Raw genomic sequence first — 15000 nt, forward strand, 5'->3', positions numbered from 1 at the left:
TATGTATGTATGTGAGTATGCACGTATGTACTTATGGATGTACGTGAGTAATAGGGTAATTGTGTAGACGTATTTGTGTGTGTGTGTGTGTGTGCATATGTATGTGCATGTGAATGTATGTTTATGTACTGATATGTGCGTCAGTTCAAGTTGTATACATGACAGTTACTTTGTTGAAGGTTGTATATACGCACATATATACATATGCATATATACATATGTAAACACGCACACACATATATGTGTGTGTGTGCGTTTGCCCCTCTCACCATCGTCTAACGGTGAATTGATACAACGTCTTAGATACATATATGTACATATATAACCTTACTTATACATATACTTGTAGACCTGTTTATATATGAGCTGCAAGATGACTGGAGTGAAAGAGGAGGGGATAAAAACAGTTGGTGTTAAATGGCAGCAGGAGGCGAGGAAGAAGAGGGTAAATGGGTGTGGAACTATAAACAGGAATTGGATGGCAAAAAGGATTTAGTTCGAAGGTTCTAAATTTCAGTCTGACGGTAGAAGAAACGCAGTTAATCGGAAGATGAGCAATCATGCAAATGGAAGGAGAATGTGAGAATCCAGTAATAAAATATAAATTTGAGCACGGGACAAAAACAAGGTTCCAGATTTAGTGTAAAAAATAAGACTTAATTTGAATTACATAAAATTTTCTCTATTTTTATGGAACATAATGGAAATTAAAAGAGGATAGAAAAGGCTGCCTCTTTTATATATTGGTCTTTTCATGTTACAATCTAAATCAAACACGAAAATTATATTCCTAAATCTTCCGAAACACTAAAAATGACTACACTACACAGTATGTACATTAAATATTCTGCTTTTAGAGTGCAACCTCAAGTTCCAGTCCGTGTTTCGGAAGAGGGCAATCGTATGCACGCGTTTGTGTATTTGTATTTGGGTGTAATTTAAAACCTGATCATTCTGATATTCTACTCTTGACCGGGTCACCCAATGTATGCTGACCACATATAATTACCGCGTTTCATTCGAGGAAATCAACTATGCAAGAGGCACATTATGGAACCCTACAGCATACCAGAGATTCAAGGCCAGCATAAACCTCACTGATGTCTATAAACAACTAAAAGTTGTCTCTCTCTCTGTACTGATACACCTTATAAAAGTGCATGCGTCTTCATGCTATGAGAGGTTGCCAATGCTACTCAAATCACAAAGTTGTGGTAAAAGACTACCTGAATTCAATCTGAATTCATGAAGAACGAAATATTCATAGCTCTGGTTAAAATCAAACTAAGCAATTCTGTATTTATAATGTGCACACGCATATATACACAGAGTCTAGAAAGTAACTATCTAAACAGATTCGTTAAATCTTTATGCGTGTTTGTGTATGTGTGTGTGTGAATCTGTGTGACTGAATGTACGAGTACATAGATTTAGCGAATCGACTATATAGATGTTAATGTATATTTTGGCATTTTTTCATCATATGCATAATATTTAGAGAAATATAATCAAACTACATAATTCCATTCACGCTCTAACGAAAGCTTAAAATGAAAAAGAATACATAGATAATGCATTTCAAATGCCAGCAGATGCAGTCTGTGTTTGATATCGCGCAAACGTGTTCGTAACCACCTCGAGCTGTTTCGTTGTAATTCTAATGACAAAGAAAAAAATATATTTTATAGATTTTGATCCAACTAGCGACTAGCATTAGTTATTAAAACTTGTAATAAACTTAACTAATCTACATCATTTTCTCTAAGGATTCCTGTTTCTTTCATCGGCTTAATGCTTACGTAACGACGTTGAATAATAAGATTTATGAAATGAAATGATTAACACTTTGAAATATTACGAAAAGAATATAATCCGCAAGTCTCGCTGAATTCGCGAATATTTTGAAGCACATATTAGATTCTAAATACATGAAAGTGATAATTTACAAGTAACCATTATTGTAATCTGGCAAGGAAGCGATGAATCTCCTTTCGGGTTTATGGAACCAACAGTATACATTAAAAGATTGATAAGAAAGTGGAAGAGATTAGTAATATGTGATTTGTTTTAATAGCAAAACACTGATTTCGATGCATTGCCACTTTGTCACAGATTTGCAAGGGAGTTTGCTGCTATATATTTGTAAAGAAATATGTGAAATACAGCCGACAGAGATTGAATATGAAATATGCATATAGACTGCATCAACGTAATATACTACATACGTATTGCGATTGACGCATTAAAATTTCGGTTAACGTTATATAAAAAGAAGGATATACTATATCATTGGGATAAGTTATTCAGGCAAAATTTGAAGCGTGTATATTATGAAACTTTGATACTTTTAATGGTGATGGTCATATTGTTGGTAATTTCTTATATTTTTTTACTTATTTCAGTCATTTGACTGCGGCCATGGTGGAGACCACCTTTGGTCGAACAAATCGACCTCTGGATTTATTGTTTGTAAACTTAGTATTTATCATATTGGGCTCTTGTGTCAGACCACTAAGTTACAGGGACGTAAACACGCCAACATCGGTTGTCAAGCGATGGTGGAGGAGAAACACAGACACAAAAATACATGCATAATACACACACACACACACACACACACACACACACACACACACACACACATATGGTGGAGGCGCAATAGCCCAGTGGTAACGGCAGCAGACTCGCGGTCGTAGGATGGCGGTTTCGATTCCCAGACCGGGTATTGTGAGCATTTATTGAGTAAAAATACCTGAAGCCCCACGAGGCTCCGGCAGAGGGTGATGGCGAACCATGCTGTACTCTTTCACCACAACTTTCTCTCACTCTTTCTTCCTGTTTCTGTTGTACCTGTATTTCAAAGGGCCAGGCTTGTCACACTCTGTGTCACGCTGAATCTCCCCGAAAACTACGTTAAGGATACACGTGTCTGTGGAGTGCTCAGCCACTTGCACGTTAATTTCACGAGCAAGCTGTTCAGTTGATCGGATCAACTGGAAACCTCATCGTCGTAACCCTTCTTTCCTGTTTTACAACATTGGTGCTCCACTAAGTCACGGGTCGAGAGTTTATTTGCATCTGCTTTGAACCACCTATACACTTACAGCGAATACGTGATGCAAGCTACCAGCTCACACTCAACTGCAAGTGATGGCTAAGTATACCCTAACTTGCAGACACATATTCTATGCGCTGACTACTTTAAAAATTATTACTTTTCCGGGTTGATTGCCTCTTTATATGTGTAGTATATGATTTTTCCAGATGTTTTAGCTGTAATCCATTATATTTAGGAAATGGCTGCTGATTTTAATACTATGTTGGACCCAGCTTCACATTCTGAAGTCAAATGTAATTATTGTAAAGCTGTATTCATGGAAGCTACATTCGTCCCTATCAAATGAAATGACACTGGTTACACAACATTCATCTAATGTGTCGCTTGCCGTCAATCCATAGTCTTTTTAATTTCTTAATATTGATCTTTAATTAAATCGGAAAGGCATACATTACACGAGAGATTATAGAGGATGATATCGATTATAAAGAGATCAATATTTACTTGGCCTTTAATTTTTTTCTTTCGTCTCTGGAACGATGTAAGGCAAAGTCGACCCCGGACAAGTTTGAACGCAAATAGAATGTTATATAACTAAATACCACAGATAATTTTCTCTTTTACTCCACCGATCTATCCTTCTCCAGTATTAACCATAATACATTTCTTTCTCAAGATTTTCTTCATCATCAAAGTAGCTTATAATTTTTCTGCAAGGGATATCAGGTTTCTTTATCTGCAAGCCCAAATATTTTACAGGGGTAAGGAAATCAATATTACATTTGAGACTGATATTTCATAAATTAGAAAGGCAATATTTTTTTGCGAGATAAACTTTAATAATATTTGAAACGTTTATATTATTTTTTTTTCATAATTAACTTTGCTTCCTTATTTATTATTTTTTTTTTTATTTCGCTTTAGATCCTTAGAGGTAATGGCGTTGCTACATAAATTAAATAAGTTGAAAGTAAGTTTTCCTTTTATCGTAAAAAAAGATAACTGAAACTTTTAATTAACATTATAAAACACTAGTACGAATTATGATATGAACGTAGATTAAATGTGAGTTCAAATATGATTAACTATATGTTATTGAATGATAGTGGACATATAGGGCATACACAAAATCATGTGAACGTGCATATGTGTGTGCGCATGTATGTGTATGTATAGTGTTATTTGTGCATGTATAAAGCGTTGTGTATGTGTGTGCGTGTAAATATGTGTACGCTTATTCTTTGAATATGTTTATATTGTACACGAGTAGAAGTAATTCTAGATATGGACAAGAACAAAAAGCAAAAAAAATCACATTTCCTTCCTAATTTACCCTATACAAATCTGCGTATTAGATATCTAAATTAAGTTATTTTTTACTTCAATTAATTAGCATAGTTAATTAATATTGTTATCACCATCAAATATACATAGAGACATTGTGGCTAATATCGTGATTAAATTCTACCCTCTTAACTTTTTGAATACTGCCTATTCATTTTGTAATTTATGTGTTGTTTTTAATGCTTCAAAACAGAATTAATTAAAATATGTTTATCTGCAAAAACTTTTCTCAGTCAAACTTCATAAGACTGAACTTCATCAAAAAAGTTTAATATTAGTTGATTAAAGAAGTATATTTATTCTTTATTATGTGTTTTCCAATATGTATGAAAAACCATATTTTCTTTTATTAGCTTGTACATTTTTAATATTTGTTCATCTAGGATTTTAGTGCAAGTAAATTTATACATCAGGCCATGTGTTGACAGCACTGTTACAGGGAAAGATGCATTCCAATATTTAGTCCCTCCACTTTACGCTTAGATTTCAAATCCTGATGTGGTGAACATCACGTTTCTTCCTTTTCTTGCACGGATCAATAAAGCACTATCAAAATCAGAGGCTTAATTCAATCGACTAAAACTAATATCTCCCAGACATATTGTAAACATGCAAGACGACAGAATCCGAAATAAATCGCCCCAACGGCCAACATGTTCGTATCGGAAGCAACGACTCTTGGGAATACTAGCTCTGATAGGCAACTACTGTAATTAAGGATACATCTGTTATCGTCCACTGGGAATGATCAGGAAACAGATAAAGTGAAATAAAAACTCATTTAGAAATACACACCTGAAGTTGATCTGATAGTAATAATTACATCTTTTAAACATAAATTTTTGAGTATGACAAAATTAAAAGTTAATGTCGTATTGTATCTTTGTTGCAATTACTGCTGTTATTACTGCAGAGAGCTGGCAAAATCGTTAGCGTGCCGGACAAAACGCTTAGCAGCATTTCGCCCGTTTATATGTTTTGAGTTCAAAATTCCGTCGAGGTAGACTTTGCCGCCTATCCCCTCGGCGTCGATAAAATAAGAACCAGTTGCGCACTGAAGTCAATGTAACTGACTTAAGCCCTTCACTACAATTTAGGCCTCATACATTTAGTGCATGTTATAAAACGACAATTAGATAGAACCGTGAGGCCGACGGAACAATTATGCGACATATATTCCGATTACTATACTTTGTGTTCAAATTGCAGCAAGGCTAATTTTTTCTTCCATCCCTGCAGTAACAATAAAATAAAGTACCATTCATTCAGGGCTAACAGATTCTCAACATTACTAAACTCTGTGCCTCCATTAGAACCTATTATTACTGATGTTATACTATAACCAGTTATTACTTTCGTTACTAGTGTGGTAGTTTGACAGAATAGAGAGTCAAATGAAATGCCTTACGGAGTGTTTCTTCGCGGTATTTCTTCCCGCTCTACATCGTGCGTTCAAATTCTGCCCAAGTCGACTTTGTTGCTCAGCCTTTCCGGGTCGATAAAATAAGTACTAGCTGAGTACTCTGGTCGATGTAATCGACTACCACCACCAAATTTTCAAGCCATGTGACTATAATAGAATGTATTATTCTGAATTCAACTTCCCAAAACTCGACTTGTCTTTCATTTTTCCAGGATTCATGTAAATTAAGTACTTCAGCCACTTTAATCAAGTATTTCAGCCACTTTAATCGATGATGTTTCGATTTGTGTCTATGTTCCAAACAATTATTATTAATAATATTGGGAAAGAGAATCGTTGTGATATTTATTCTGATTTTTTTAGGATCTGAGTCTAAATTCCACCGAGGTTTACTGACATCCCTTCGGTGCTGAAACAATAAGTATCAGTGAAGCACTGCGTTCGATAGAATCAACTCCATAGAATCAACCCCGAAATTTCGGGTCTCTTACCGATTATAGGAAGGATTACTGCTATTGGAAAAGGAATTGAATAACAAAATCGTTAATGCGTTAGATAAAAATTCATTCTGGTATATATTTAGGATCCTTCTGATTTGGCGGACACCATTTTTTATTTAGTTTTTATTTAGTTTTTATTCGTATATTTTGTCTTATAGAACAGAAGAATTTTTATATTCGAAATTATTTCATGTTAAAAGTTTGGAAGTGTTTCCTTAGAAAACAAATGGTGTCCGCCAAATCAGAAAGATCCTATATTTATGATCTAAGTTCAAATCCTACATAGGTCGACTTTGCTTATCATGTTTCTGCTGTTGAACCTTTAAGAAATAATTCCTAATATTATTACTAGCATTAATACAAGACCGGATGAAATGACTTATGGTATTTCGATTGCCTTCGTTTGGTTTTGTATTTCTTTTATTTTGGTTCTATAAAATGAATTCCAGTATTCATTTACTGACAATGTGTCGTCTTATCCATTTATTACAAACCATTATTGTTCAAAGTAAAAGCATTTGTAGATAGTACAGTGAGTCATCTCACTGTTCGTTTATTTCTTTTTGTCTTATATGGTTCTACATATAAGCTAAGTATCCAGTAATTAGGAAAATATTTCTTATGTCACTTTGAGCATTATATTTAGCTTCGTACTCACACTGTCAATGTTCCAAGCATCTTCAATAATTTTAATTGTTTATTGGTGCCTGTAACTCCAAACGTCTCGTAGGAAAATTAAACTGCTATCACACGACATCTCGTATACATTATTACTATTTCATGCAAAAGTAGAGCGACAAGCTAACGGAATTATTAGCATCGCAGACAAAATACATCGTGGCATTTCTTCCAAATTTACATTCAGTATTCAAATTCCACCAAGGTTGATTTTGCCTTTCATCTTTTCGGGGTTGATATAATGAGTATGAATTGATGACTGGTGTTGATGTAATCGACTTCCTCGCACCAAAAATAAAACTTAGGTTTTTATGCCTGTAGTTGAAAGTATTATTTCTATGCCAAAGTCACAAATTGAAAAGCACACCTATAATGTTTGTTACTCCTCTGGCTCTGATATATTCTGCCAATTCGTGATGTTAAAACATATTGTGGATTTTCTTGGCTATCCAAGAACGTGTGGATCATACAGTGCTTCGGAGTGGTCCCGCACAGTTTCTGTCACTCTAATTTCATTTACATTGTTGGATAGGATCGAATCTATGGTAAAAAGATTTCTAAAACTTAAACGAATCTGCCGAGTTATCGAAAGTAGACTTTGGAGACTGCAAAATGAAAATATTAAGAACATAGCTCCATAGTTTCTCATATTTCCCAGAACAAAAGGCAAGCTGTAAAATTCATAAATACTACCATCTTTTTTAATTATACAATGTAATCCGAGAATATTCGGTAAGCTTTACCTCTACAGTACCTATTTTCTACACGACCTTATCTCTCATCAAATCTTAGTTGTGGAAATGAACTACTAGCCATCAAAGTCTTTGTCTACCATCCTATTGATGAAGCAGCAATTTTCAAGTCTCTTATCTAACCAATTTTATTTCAGCTAAATAATAATTTTTTATGGCTCATATTGTAGCTTTGAGAATTTACGTTTCTTTCCCTTTCAATTATTCTGCAAACTATATGGAACAGACAAAATGTCTAAAGTATTAAGGAATACTGAAAGAAAAATATGGAATAGAGTATTCCCTTAAATACAATTGGCAAAATATATTTCATCGATATACTCACATCAATAAAAATATATGGTATAATCATATTTCTCATTCAAATATGGAAATTAATAATACCACCACAGAACAACAAAAATGCAAAAGAAACTTGAAATATGTATATGTCTGTATGTTTACATGTGTGTGAGTGTATGCCTCTGGGGCCCAGATAAGAAATGAAGAAACCATACAATTAAGCTGAAACTATATAACAAAAATATATACTAAAGCTGCAGTTGCCAGGAATATGGATAGTTCATTTATGAAGCATAAGATGAAGTTCAAAGTGGCATAAAGAATGTTTTATGTAACCATCTCTTGATACAATATAAGTAGCCATGTAAGAGAGAAAAAAAAATGAAATATAATTCTGAATTACATCCAAAGAAATGGATGTTAGTAAGTTTTATTACATATATAAAATTCTTATTTTGATAATGGTTGATAGGTTGAAACAGACGTCATGTCTCATTTGCAGTTTCTTCTTCATATTCTCACAAAAGGATGTCTGTTCTAACGTTATGAAGCGTAACTGTTCTGGAACGTGAGTGAAATGCAAATTAAGAATTATTATTTACAGGAATATGGTATCTAGGTATTGAAAAACCTAGACTTTGTTAACCTTGCAACAAAAAATAATATTTGGTTATGATAATGGTGTTATGAAGTGTAAGGCGAAACGCTGTTGTTAATGTCATTGATATTGTTGTTGTTCTGCTGCTTTGGTAGGAGTGTGTATACATGTGTGAGTGCTTGTTTCACATACATGGTGGGTTGAACAATAAGTATTGCTTTCTTCTTCTTTCTTGAATTATTGCTGATTTATATTTTGGCCTGATTTTTTTTTATATTCTCAAATTATTTATTTTATTAGATCTTTTAATTAAAAAAAAAACGGGAAGAAGAGGGATGAGAAAGGAAAATAAAGGAAAGGAAACACAGGAGGGGTACAGCAGTAGAATATGGGGGAGAGGGGAATGGGCCACATATCCCAGAACAAATTCAGTGCTCAGCCGCGTCCCGCAGTAATGACCACGGTGGTGTTGCCACCTTGCTTGCAGTGGAATTTTTTATTGTCGACCTCACGATACTAATATTCTTCCAGCTACACACACAAACACACACACATACTGCCCCCCCCCCACATCTTATCGTCATTTGCCAATGTCTCCTCTCTCCCACTTTCTGTCTTTCTGTCAGTCGCCTACTTTCTATACCTTTGCTATTTTATCACATTCACTCTCTCTCTCCCCCCCCCCTCTCTCTCTCTTTCTTTAGCGTTTATCTTTGTTCTTTCCACATCCTGCAAGCGCTATTTATCTCAGCCCACCCAGTATCTCTTTTCACATGACTTTCTGTCGCTCAAACTGCTGATTCTCACTTTTAGCCTCCTTATCTACTTATTTATCTAATCTTCTACTTTTATGTTACCCACCTCCTCTCTCTTCACCTGTCTCTCTCGCCATTTCTGTCCCTCTACCTCATTCTTTCTCTCTCTTTCCTACTCTCTCTTTCCCTTCTCTTGCTATGACTCCTGCTAATTCTTTACCAAAGTTACAACAAATCATCAACATACGATTTGGCGTTTTCTAAATGGGTTTTAGGTGTGTTTCTGTCTTAGTGATTTATTGAAACATTTGGGATGTATTTTGTACATTTAGTTCATTTTTCCTCTACGTTAATTCCCAAAGATCAAGCAGTTCAGTCATATTGAGCCACAGAACACAGTTGTGGAAATGTTTCGCTTTATGTAATATAAAATTCTTATTGATATCCGAAAGATACTCCCCTGAAATTTATTAGTCGGTCACAGACATTCTGCTTTAAGTCTGTAAAAGTTATACTTTATATAGAAATAATATGTAATTTCCTATTTGAACTTTTGTAAATTAACGACAATCTTCAGGAACATAATTAGAGTACAACCCCCACCCCCACCCCCCACCCGGTACATATCCTAACAAACTTTTGGACACCGATGTGTGCAATAAAATAAACCAAAGTTAAGCTATTTCTAAAAGTACTAATTTCTCAAATGATATTACCATAGACTTCAGCATTTACTTGACGTTCTATTTGATAAATTCACTAAATTTAAATAAGAAATCCAGTCTTATATATCAAGTGGTTCCAGATATTATCATTTGACATTCTCTCAACATGTGTATTTAAAAGCGAAATCACTTTGCAGAGTAAAATTCTTTTCTATAATTCAATGAAAAGAGCTTTATAAAGCAGTTTTGTATGAATGGCGTGAAACGCAAACGTACTTCCTAAATGTGCTGTGGTATATAGATTTCTGCATTCATGTTCAAGGTGCACTGAATCTGTTGGTAAAATAATTAGAAATGAAGTATGTATATCTAACAAACTCCCACAATTTATCAATCAATTTCCATTTGTGTGGAGATTATTTGATTTTATAAGTTAAAATAAAATAGAATAAAAGATTTAATAATTTTACTTCTATGATCGGAATGTTGAAAGTAATATGACAATTATAGGAATAGTATGAACGTAACAAAAACACTTTTTAGAAACTAAGTGCAATAAAGTGTTTTCTTAAATACTCAAAAGAATCCAAAAAATGCGTGTAGTATAAACTATACGCACTTAACTGAATATATTCACATTATCCAAATATTTTGCTAATTAATATATATGAAAAAAAAGCATCTATAAAATTAAATTTAGTTGATACATGAAAGAAACCCATCAATTTTCACATGTATGCAAAAATAAGGTTTTGAAAGACTGAGTCATTATAAAGGTAGATATAATACAATCAGTGGACAAACAAAAGTTGCTATAAATTGAAAAAAAATTATAAATATATTGAAGGTGTACTGAATTCTTCAGATTTTAGAATAACTACACGAATACTAAATATGAAAACATTGTCGATTTATGAGATTTTTTTAACGTATATGTCGTTATTAAAAGGATTGTTGTGCGCTGGAAAAAATTCAGACTCGATTATTGTATAGCATACACACACACCCTCACATACATACGCACTTCTACACAGCTATACTCACGCACCCCGTATATGTAGGTACGTATGTATGAGTGTATGTGTGTGAGTATGTGTGTATGTATATATGTATATATGTATAGATATGTGTGTATGTGTGTATGTGTGCATACAGAAAGAAAGAGATTGAGAGACATAGATATACATACATAGATCATGTCAATTAATGTTGGCATGCATATATTGTAAATAATTATTTTTAATTACAAATGCATTTATGTCCGCTATGCAAAATAGATCTTTTGGTCTCACTACACGATTCTGCTTGAGCCAAAATACAACTTCTTGCGTTGACGGCGCGCAGTTATTTATTACAATACTGAGATAGCCTGTGTGTAGATAAATACTAAATAAGGTTAATAGTTTAATATACTGTCTAAAAGTGCCTTATGGCCACATCATGAGAAGATCGTTTTTAGTTTTGATCCCATTATATGGCACCGTAGCCAAGTGTCATTTCCACTAGTTCTTGTTCAACGTATACATTTTAAGAGAAACTGTGTAGACTGGAATTCTATACATGTCGATTACACTTGTTCTTAAGGTACACACTTGTAACATTGTTTCACGGATTGCGCTTGAGGAAAAGGCGAATCGAAAGGAAAAGGTCAATCGAATCCTCAGCTACATACATGCTAAATCTAATCAGCAATACATTCGTTTCATAGAGTAAAAAAAAATCCTCGTAATCCAGCGACGGAGACCCCATATCACAAGATTATGAAGTTAAGCTATATGGCTTTCTCGGCAAAAAAACAAATATGGCGGTTAAGATGAACCAGAATAACGCAGCGAACATTTTAAGATGTTTAACGAGTCTTTCTTCAGAGGCATTCTTGTAGTTAATTCACTAGTAGGTAATCATAATTTGGGATAATTATTTATTTAGCGCTTTCATCTCATTTCAGAGATTGATCATGAATGATTTCGTGACAGAAAATTTATGCCTTTTATAGATATGAGAGTTAGTTGAAAAAAATCTGCAGATGGATTGGGGATAGAATGTTCTTTGTTAATTTGAATCTCTATATATGTGTGTGTATGTATGTGCATGTATGTGTGTATATGTGTGTGATGAATTTTTTGGAGGCTTTGTTAGAGGAAGAAAAACGAAAACGAAAGAAAGAGAGAAAGGATGAAATATATATGTACGCGTGCGTGTGTGCCTATATCTGAAGAAAGCGTCATGCAAAACCTTCCCTGTTTTCCAAGTACGCCGAGATATGTGACACATAATACCATTTTTCACTTTGTGAAAATCTTTCACATTCGAATGGTTGAACAATTGTTTTGATATTCAATCTCAAAGTAGCTTCTAACCAGAGGGAAATCAGCTTAATATCAGCTGGTGAGATATTTTTTTAAGATGGTCAGTTTCCTTCCGTAATTCGTCCCACGACTTTACGCGATAATGCAAGATAACATATTGCCCATTTCACTAGGAAAAGGTTATGACACTAAATATGAAAGTTTTGTCTCATCATTACTCTTATAAATCTGCACCATATCATTATCATCTTTTCAGATCATTGTACCATTATTATGAAGGAAAACAGTGTATTAAATGTAAAGATGAGAAAAATGGTATCGTATTTTTATTTGCTTCGAAACCTGAAGAATGTTATACCAGAGAGATCGACAATTTAGCAGATAGATCTATGCTATCATTAATGAGAAGAATACTACCTTGATTAAATATACTGAGAAGAAAGAAACATCTGTTTCTTTCCGGTTCCGAAATGCGACAGAAATTTCCAACCTAATATGTTTCCTAGCTTTGCAAGAGCTTTTTAACATACTCTCACGGGGAACCCATTATGATCATGACCTAAGTTCTGGTTCATTTTATATATAGATGTTATTACATTTGCTTCATCCTCGTTAAGGCTTAAACGATTGCTATCCCTATTCCATATAAATTTATAGCATTGAAGAACTGAAATATTATATTTCATGCGGTCCCAATGGAGTTATGAAAAACCTTTCGATTGTACATTTAGTATTTCACTTATTCTTTTATGGCATGCAGTCAGTGAACTTTTTCCATAGAACCATTGTTATAGTTTGTAATGTACAGAAGCTGGTGTTTTAGCAAATTTTTGGGAAGCTTTTGAGTTTTTTTCTTTAACTTTTACAGCTCTAGTTTTCCCTTGTGTTTCATCCTATTCAAGAAAATTTAATTTATTACTTCCGATTTCTATGAACATTCTTTTATGTGGACTTTTTTTTACTTTCCATGATTTTAAACAGTTTAAGATCTTTGATCTCTTTATCACAAGAATTTTCTGTCTCTGCTTGGGAATAATAATTTTTATGAAAGTTGGACTTCTTATTCCGGGACAAATTTAATGCATATGACTTGCATTATTATCATAAATTGCTTTAGTTTCATATCCTTATCTTGCATAAAGACACTTTTGAGTCAGATCAGTTTAAGATCTCTTTTATAATGAATTTTCTGTGAGCTTTGTGTAAATTTCATACTGAATAGTGATCCAGTGCTTATAATAATGTGTATGTCCATAGCTTCCATTGAATATTCTGTTTTGTCATGGACTGAGATAATTAGTTTTGTGTTTATTGTGTGGAAGAGATCTGGAGCTGTTGTTGACTCTAACCTGTTAAAATATTACTTCCTGCATGAATATGGGAGATTTTGTCTGTCTTATTTAATGATATTAAAATTAGTTTGCTGTTTGAGTTAGAGAGACTGGAGTCACTCAAATAAAATAGATTGTTATATGTGAATCAACAGTATTCTATTTCTGAGGATTTCTTAAATTTTCTATCATGATTTGAGATATTGGTCGGATATGATTGATGCAAATGTAACTAAATCGAGTTGCTCTATATTATATTAGTGTCTTATAAATCAAGTATAAAATACTTCACGGATCTACAAGGCATTTCTTCAATACCTTTATTCTTTCCTGTAAGTTGAAGGATGACATATTTTGGTATTACACATTTCTGGATATCTTTTTGTTGTTGCTATATGCATTTCAGTATGTGCCATGCATATTATATTTTGATAGTGTATAGCATATCTCTCTGATGAAAAATTTATTTCTGTTCCTATATTATAAGGGAGTTTTGATATTCAACAGAACGAACGATGCTGTATGTGGGTAGGGGCTTTTGGTAATCATATCTGGCTTATTGCGATGACTTCATGCTTTGAGTTGGTATTTGCTGTAGCCAAGTCGACTACTACATCTACGTCACGTTTCAAAAAGATTGATGTAACACGTAATTATTCTGCATATTGGCTCATAATGGAAATGAGGGATGCGTGCTATGTCTCCTTGAGATCAGAATATGCCCGACTGCCATTAAGGTGGTTCGCCCTTTACTTAAAAACATTGTGGGGTGTGGCGTTTGGTTTCGCATACATGCTTTTCTGCAACTTGACCATTTCCTGTATCCCAATTTAATTTGTGAGGTATCTCTAAGCCACACAATGTTACCGTTATATGGTTTGTCATGACCGAAGTGACATCTCCAATTCTCTCCTCAGCTGAAGCTACTTTTCAAAGTAGACCTGCTGGTGATTTTTGTTTCTGTTATTTATTCCAGAATATTTATTGGTTTCTCAACAATCTGTTGGTAAAGTGAACTGCATTTATTTTAAATTCTTTTTTTTCTCTCAAGATTAATTTAACTTCATATTTTTGCTTCAATTACTTCTAATTTTTATTGTAGTAAAGATAGAGCTGGAAGCATTTATATTTTATCGACTTTCTTAACATTTCCTTCGTTCATTGCAACGTTAACTCGATCCTGTGAAAGTTTTACTACTTGATTTTTGCCTGTGTATTTTTTTGCCTTCGTTTTTCCCATTATTATCCTGTAAGTTCAAATACGGCTTTGTATTGAAATAAGAATCAGCAACTTCTCGTATATTT

The 15000-nt window shown here is 33.7% G+C and overlaps 1 protein-coding gene across 4 annotated transcripts in view; it reads left to right on the forward strand.

Moving 5' to 3' along the window:
- LOC106869052 (neuronal acetylcholine receptor subunit alpha-3) overlaps positions 1-15000 on the forward strand; it is a 718416-nt gene that overhangs the window by 221173 nt on the left and 482243 nt on the right. The gene's annotated exons all lie outside the window — the stretch shown is intronic.

The sequence above is a fragment of the Octopus bimaculoides genome, chromosome 10 (genome assembly GCF_001194135.2).
Source record: "Octopus bimaculoides isolate UCB-OBI-ISO-001 chromosome 10, ASM119413v2, whole genome shotgun sequence".
Classification (NCBI taxonomy): Eukaryota; Metazoa; Mollusca; class Cephalopoda; order Octopoda; family Octopodidae; genus Octopus; species Octopus bimaculoides.